Below are 7,428 nucleotides of genomic sequence, written 5' to 3' on the forward strand. Positions count from 1 at the left end.
CAGGTTACCGTGGCGATGTTGGACACGCAGTCCAGGGAGGCGATGACATTAGTGGGTGAGCATGGTCCTGAGAGAGACAGGGAGGGAGGGAGAGAGTGAGAGAAATGAAGAAGGAATGGCAAGGAAGAGAACAAAAGAGTTGATTTCCTGTGTCAGCTCATTCCTGGTCCTGACCTGAACCTGGGCTGATGAAGGACATCCTTCTCTCACCTGAGTTGAACGTCGCTGCCTGACTGGGCAAGCTGGAGCAGTTGTTGTTGTCCCCGGCGACCACCTGCACGCTGTAGTTGGCGCCGCAGGTGATGTTGGCGAGGGTGCAGGTGAGGGCGGAGCTTCTCTGACAGGTGGAGTTGCCCTTGCTGCTGTACGCTGACGCAGAGTACCACGTCGCTCCCTGGCTGGCCAACCACGACACTACAGCCTGGTTGTTGGCACAGTCCATCACCACGGAAACGCCCGTAGGAATGCATGGACCTGACAGGAGAAAGGACCAAGTTAGAACTCTAAAGATCCACATTCTACAGTTCTACATTCCAAATTCCAAAACAGGATTAGAAGGGGGGGGTGGGTGAGCGTGGTCACCTGACTGGAGGCTGGCGCCCACGGTGGTGCTGGAGTTGCACTGGGAGTTGGAGGCGGAGACAGACACGGAGTAGAGCAGCCCACATGCCAAGTCGGGAAAGCTGCATTGGCTGGAGGGAGACATGCAGGGATACGATTGGTTGCCGCCTGTCGTCATGGTGGCGGTGTAGTATTCCGCCCCATTGGTGTCCTGCCAGGTTACCGTGGCGATGTTGGACACGCAGTCCAGGGAGGCGATCACATTAGTGGGTGAGCATGGTCCTGAGAGAGACAGGGAGGGAGGGAGAGAGTGAGAGAAATGAAGAAGGAATGGCAAGGAAGAGAACAAAAGAGTTGATTTCCTGTGTCAGCTCATTCCTGGTCCTGACCTGAACCTGGGCTGATGAAGGACATCCTTCTCTCACCTGAGTTGAACGTCGCTGCCTGACTGGGCAAGCTGGAGCAGTTGTTGTTGTCCCCGGCGACCACCTGCACGCTGTAGTTGGCGCCGCAGGTGATGTTGGCGAGGGTGCAGGTGAGGGCGGAGCTTCTCTGACAGGTGGAGTTGCCCTTGCTGCTGTACGCTGACGCAGAGTACCACGTCGCTCCCTGGCTGGCCAACCACGACACTACAGCCTGGTTGTTGGCACAGTCCATCACCACGGAAACGCCCGTAGGAATGCATGGACCTGACAGGAGAAAGGACCAAGTTAGAACTCTAAAGATCCACATTCTACAGTTCTACATTCCAAATTCCAAAACAGGATTAGAAGGGGGGGGTGGGTGAGCGTGGTCACCTGACTGGAGGCTGGCGCCCACGGTGGTGCTGGAGTTGCACTGGGAGTTGGAGGCGGAGACAGACACGGAGTAGAGCAGCCCACATGCCAAGTCGGGAAAGCTGCATTGGCTGGAGGGAGACATGCAGGGATACGATTGGTTGCCGCCTGTCGTCATGGTGGCGGTGTAGTATTCCGCCCCATTGGTGTCCTGCCAGGTTACCGTGGCGATGTTGGACACGCAGTCCAGGGAGGCGATCACATTAGTGGGTGAGCATGGTCCTGAGAGAGACAGGGAGGGAGGGAGAGAGTGAGAGAAATGAAGAAGGAATGGCAAGGAAGAGAACAAAAGAGTTGATTTCCTGTGTCAGCTCATTCCTGGTCCTGACCTGAACCTGGGCTGATGAAGGACATCCTTCTCTCACCTGAGTTGAACGTCGCTGCCTGACTGGGCAAGCTGGAGCAGTTGTTGTTGTCCCCGGCGACCACCTGCACGCTGTAGTTGGCGCCGCAGGTGATGTTGGCGAGGGTGCAGGTGAGGGCGGAGCTTCTCTGACAGGTGGAGTTGCCCTTGCTGCTGTACGCTGACGCAGAGTACCACGTCGCTCCCTGGCTGGCCAACCACGACACTACAGCCTGGTTGTTGGCACAGTCCATCACCACGGAAACGCCCGTAGGAATGCATGGACCTGACAGGAGAAAGGACCAAGTTAGAACTCTAAAGATCCACATTCTACAGTTCTACATTCCAAATTCCAAAACAGGATTAGAAGGGGGGGGTGGGTGAGCGTGGTCACCTGACTGGAGGCTGGCGCCCACGGTGGTGCTGGAGTTGCACTGGGAGTTGGAGGCGGAGACAGACACGGAGTAGAGCAGCCCACATGCCAAGTCGGGAAAGCTGCATTGGCTGGAGGGAGACATGCAGGGATACGATTGGTTGCCGCCTGTCGTCATGGTGGCGGTGTAGTATTCCGCCCCATTGGTGTCCTGCCAGGTTACCGTGGCGATGTTGGACACGCAGTCCAGGGAGGCGATGACATTAGTGGGTGAGCATGGTCCTGAGAGAGACAGGGAGGGAGGGAGAGAGTGAGAGAAATGAAGAAGAAATGGCAAGGAAGAGAACAAAAGAGTTGATTTCCTGTGTCAGCTCATTCCTGGTCCTGACCTGAACCTGGGCTGATGAAGGACATCCTTCTCTCACCTGAGTTGAACGTCGCTGCCTGACTGGGCAAGCTGGAGCAGTTGTTGTTGTCCCCGGCGACCACCTGCACGCTGTAGTTGGCGCCGCAGGTGATGTTGGCGAGGGTGCAGGTGAGGGCGGAGCTTCTCTGACAGGTGGAGTTGCCCTTGCTGCTGTACGCTGACGCAGAGTACCACGTCGCTCCCTGGCTGGCCAACCACGACACTACAGCCTGGTTGTTGGCACAGTCCATCACCACGGAAACGCCCGTAGGAATGCATGGACCTGACAGGAGAAAGGACCAAGTTAGAACTCTAAAGATCCACATTCTACAGTTCTACATTCCAAATTCCAAAACAGGATTAGAAGGGGGGGGTGGGGGGTGGGTGAGCGTGGTCACCTGACTGGAGGCTGGCGCCCACGGTGGTGCTGGAGTTGCACTGGGAGTTGGAGGCGGAGACAGACACGGAGTAGAGCAGCCCACATGCCAAGTCGGGAAAGCTGCATTGGCTGGAGGGAGACATGCAGGGATACGATTGGTTGCCGCCTGTCGTCATGGTGGCGGTGTAGTATTCCGCCCCATTGGTGTCCTGCCAGGTTACCGTGGCGATGTTGGACACGCAGTCCAGGGAGGCGATGACATTAGTGGGTGAGCATGGTCCTGAGAGAGACAGGGAGGGAGGGAGAGAGTGAGAGAAATGAAGAAGGAATGGCAAGGAAGAGAACAAAAGAGTTGATTTCCTGTGTCAGCTCATTCCTGGTCCTGACCTGAACCTGGGCTGATGAAGGACATCCTTCTCTCACCTGAGTTGAACGTCGCTGCCTGACTGGGCAAGCTGGAGCAGTTGTTGTTGTCCCCGGCGACCACCTGCACGCTGTAGTTGGCGCCGCAGGTGATGTTGGCGAGGGTGCAGGTGAGGGCGGAGCTTCTCTGACAGGTGGAGTTGCCCTTGCTGCTGTACGCTGACGCAGAGTACCACGTCGCTCCCTGGCTGGCCAACCACGACACTACAGCCTGGTTGTTGGCACAGTCCATCACCACGGAAACGCCCGTAGGAATGCATGGACCTGACAGGAGAAAGGACCAAGTTAGAACTCTAAAGATCCACATTCTACAGTTCTACATTCCAAATTCCAAAACAGGATTAGAAGGGGGGGGTGGGGGGTGGGTGAGCGTGGTCACCTGACTGGAGGCTGGCGCCCACGGTGGTGCTGGAGTTGCACTGGGAGTTGGAGGCGGAGACAGACACGGAGTAGAGCAGCCCACATGCCAAGTTGGGAAAGCTGCATTGGCTGGAGGGAGACATGCAGGGATACGATTGGTTGCCGCCTGTCGTCATGGTGGCGGTGTAGTATTCCGCCCCATTGGTGTCCTGCCAGGTTACCGTGGCGATGTTGGACACGCAGTCCAGGGAGGCGATGACATTAGTGGGTGAGCATGGTCCTGAGAGAGACAGGGAGGGAGGGAGAGAGTGAGAGAAATGAAGAAGGAATGGCAAGGAAGAGAACAAAAGAGTTGATTTCCTGTGTCAGCTCATTCCTGGTCCTGACCTGAACCTGGGCTGATGAAGGACATCCTTCTCTCACCTGAGTTGAACGTCGCTGCCTGACTGGGCAAGCTGGAGCAGTTGTTGTTGTCCCCGGCGACCACCTGCACGCTGTAGTTGGCGCCGCAGGTGATGTTGGCGAGGGTGCAGGTGAGGGCGGAGCTTCTCTGACAGGTGGAGTTGCCCTTGCTGCTGTACGCTGACGCAGAGTACCACGTCGCTCCCTGGCTGGCCAACCACGACACTACAGCCTGGTTGTTGGCACAGTCCATCACCACGGAAACGCCCGTAGGAATGCATGGACCTGACAGGAGAAAGGACCAAGTTAGAACTCTAAAGATCCACATTCTACAGTTCTACATTCCAAATTCCAAAACAGGATTAGAAGGGGGGGGTGGGTGAGCGTGGTCACCTGACTGGAGGCTGGCGCCCACGGTGGTGCTGGAGTTGCACTGGGAGTTGGAGGCGGAGACAGACACGGAGTAGAGCAGCCCACATGCCAAGTCGGGAAAGCTGCATTGGCTGGAGGGAGACATGCAGGGATACGATTGGTTGCCGCCTGTCGTCATGGTGGCGGTGTAGTATTCCGCCCCATTGGTGTCCTGCCAGGTTACCGTGGCGATGTTGGACACGCAGTCCAGGGAGGCGATCACATTAGTGGGTGAGCATGGTCCTGAGAGAGACAGGGAGGGAGGGAGAGAGTGAGAGAAATGAAGAAGGAATGGCAAGGAAGAGAACAAAAGAGTTGATTTCCTGTGTCAGCTCATTCCTGGTCCTGACCTGAACCTGGGCTGATGAAGGACATCCTTCTCTCACCTGAGTTGAACGTCGCTGCCTGACTGGGCAAGCTGGAGCAGTTGTTGTTGTCCCCGGCGACCACCTGCACGCTGTAGTTGGCGCCGCAGGTGATGTTGGCGAGGGTGCAGGTGAGGGCGGAGCTTCTCTGACAGGTGGAGTTGCCCTTGCTGCTGTACGCTGACGCAGAGTACCACGTCGCTCCCTGGCTGGCCAACCACGACACTACAGCCTGGTTGTTGGCACAGTCCATCACCACGGAAACGCCCGTAGGAATGCATGGACCTGACAGGAGAAAGGACCAAGTTAGAACTCTAAAGATCCACATTCTACAGTTCTACATTCCAAATTCCAAAACAGGATTAGAAGGGGGGGGTGGGTGAGCGTGGTCACCTGACTGGAGGCTGGCGCCCACGGTGGTGCTGGAGTTGCACTGGGAGTTGGAGGCGGAGACAGACACGGAGTAGAGCAGCCCACATGCCAAGTCGGGAAAGCTGCATTGGCTGGAGGGAGACATGCAGGGATACGATTGGTTGCCGCCTGTCGTCATGGTGGCGGTGTAGTATTCCGCCCCATTGGTGTCCTGCCAGGTTACCGTGGCGATGTTGGACACGCAGTCCAGGGAGGCGATGACATTAGTGGGTGAGCATGGTCCTGAGAGAGACAGGGAGGGAGGGAGAGAGTGAGAGAAATGAAGAAGGAATGGCAAGGAAGAGAACAAAAGAGTTGATTTCCTGTGTCAGCTCATTCCTGGTCCTGACCTGAACCTGGGATGATGAAGGACATCCTTCTCTCACCTGAGTTGAACGTCGCTGCCTGACTGGGCAAGCTGGAGCAGTTGTTGTTGTCCCCGGCGACCACCTGCACGCTGTAGTTGGCGCCGCAGGTGATGTTGGCGAGGGTGCAGGTGAGGGCGGAGCTTCTCTGACAGGTGGAGTTGCCCTTGCTGCTGTACGCTGACGCAGAGTACCACGTCGCTCCCTGGCTGGCCAACCACGACACTACAGCCTGGTTGTTGGCACAGTCCATCACCACGGAAACGCCCGTAGGAATGCATGGACCTGACAGGAGAAAGGACCAAGTTAGAACTCTAAAGATCCACATTCTACAGTTCTACATTCCAAATTCCAAAACAGGATTAGAAGGGGGGGGTGGGTGAGCGTGGTCACCTGACTGGAGGCTGGTGCCCACGGTGGTGCTGGAGTTGCACTGGGAGTTGGAGGCGGAGACAGACACGGAGTAGAGCAGCCCACATGCCAAGTCGGGAAAGCTGCATTGGCTGGAGGGAGACATGCAGGGATACGATTGGTTGCCGCCTGTCGTCATGGTGGCGGTGTAGTATTCCGCCCCATTGGTGTCCTGCCAGGTTACCGTGGCGATGTTGGACACGCAGTCCAGGGAGGCGATGACATTAGTGGGTGAGCATGGTCCTGAGAGAGACAGGGAGGGAGGGAGAGAGTGAGAGAAATGAAGAAGGAATGGCAAGGAAGAGAACAAAAGAGTTGATTTCCTGTGTCAGCTCATTCCTGGTCCTGACCTGAACCTGGGCTGATGAAGGACATCCTTCTCTCACCTGAGTTGAACGTCGCTGCCTGACTGGGCAAGCTGGAGCAGTTGTTGTTGTCCCCGGCGACCACCTGCACGCTGTAGTTGGCGCCGCAGGTGATGTTGGCGAGGGTGCAGGTGAGGGCGGAGCTTCTCTGACAGGTGGAGTTGCCCTTGCTGCTGTACGCTGACGCAGAGTACCACGTCGCTCCCTGGCTGGCCAACCACGACACTACAGCCTGGTTGTTGGCACAGTCCATCACCACGGAAACGCCCGTAGGAATGCATGGACCTGACAGGAGAAAGGACCAAGTTAGAACTCTAAAGATCCACATTCTACAGTTCTACATTCCAAATTCCAAAACAGGATTAGAAGGGGGGGGTGGGGGGTGGGTGAGCGTGGTCACCTGACTGGAGGCTGGCGCCCACGGTGGTGCTGGAGTTGCACTGGGAGTTGGAGGCGGAGACAGACACGGAGTAGAGCAGCCCACATGCCAAGTCGGGAAAGCTGCATTGGCTGGAGGGAGACATGCAGGGATACGATTGGTTGCCGCCTGTCGTCATGGTGGCGGTGTAGTATTCCGCCCCATTGGTGTCCTGCCAGGTTACCGTGGCGATGTTGGACACGCAGTCCAGGGAGGCGATGACATTAGTGGGTGAGCATGGTCCTGAGAGAGACAGGGAGGGAGGGAGAGAGTGAGAGAAATGAAGAAGGAATGGCAAGGAAGAGAACAAAAGAGTTGATTTCCTGTGTCAGCTCATTCCTGGTCCTGACCTGAACCTGGGCTGATGAAGGACATCCTTCTCTCACCTGAGTTGAACGTCGCTGCCTGACTGGGCAAGCTGGAGCAGTTGTTGTTGTCCCCGGCGACCACCTGCACGCTGTAGTTGGCGCCGCAGGTGATGTTGGCGAGGGTGCAGGTGAGGGCGGAGCTTCTCTGACAGGTGGAGTTGCCCTTGCTGCTGTACGCTGACGCAGAGTACCACGTCGCTCCCTGGCTGGCCAACCACGACACTACAGCCT

Source organism: Osmerus mordax, chromosome 16 (genome assembly GCF_038355195.1).
Source record: "Osmerus mordax isolate fOsmMor3 chromosome 16, fOsmMor3.pri, whole genome shotgun sequence".
In the NCBI taxonomy this organism is placed as follows: domain Eukaryota; kingdom Metazoa; phylum Chordata; class Actinopteri; order Osmeriformes; family Osmeridae; genus Osmerus; species Osmerus mordax.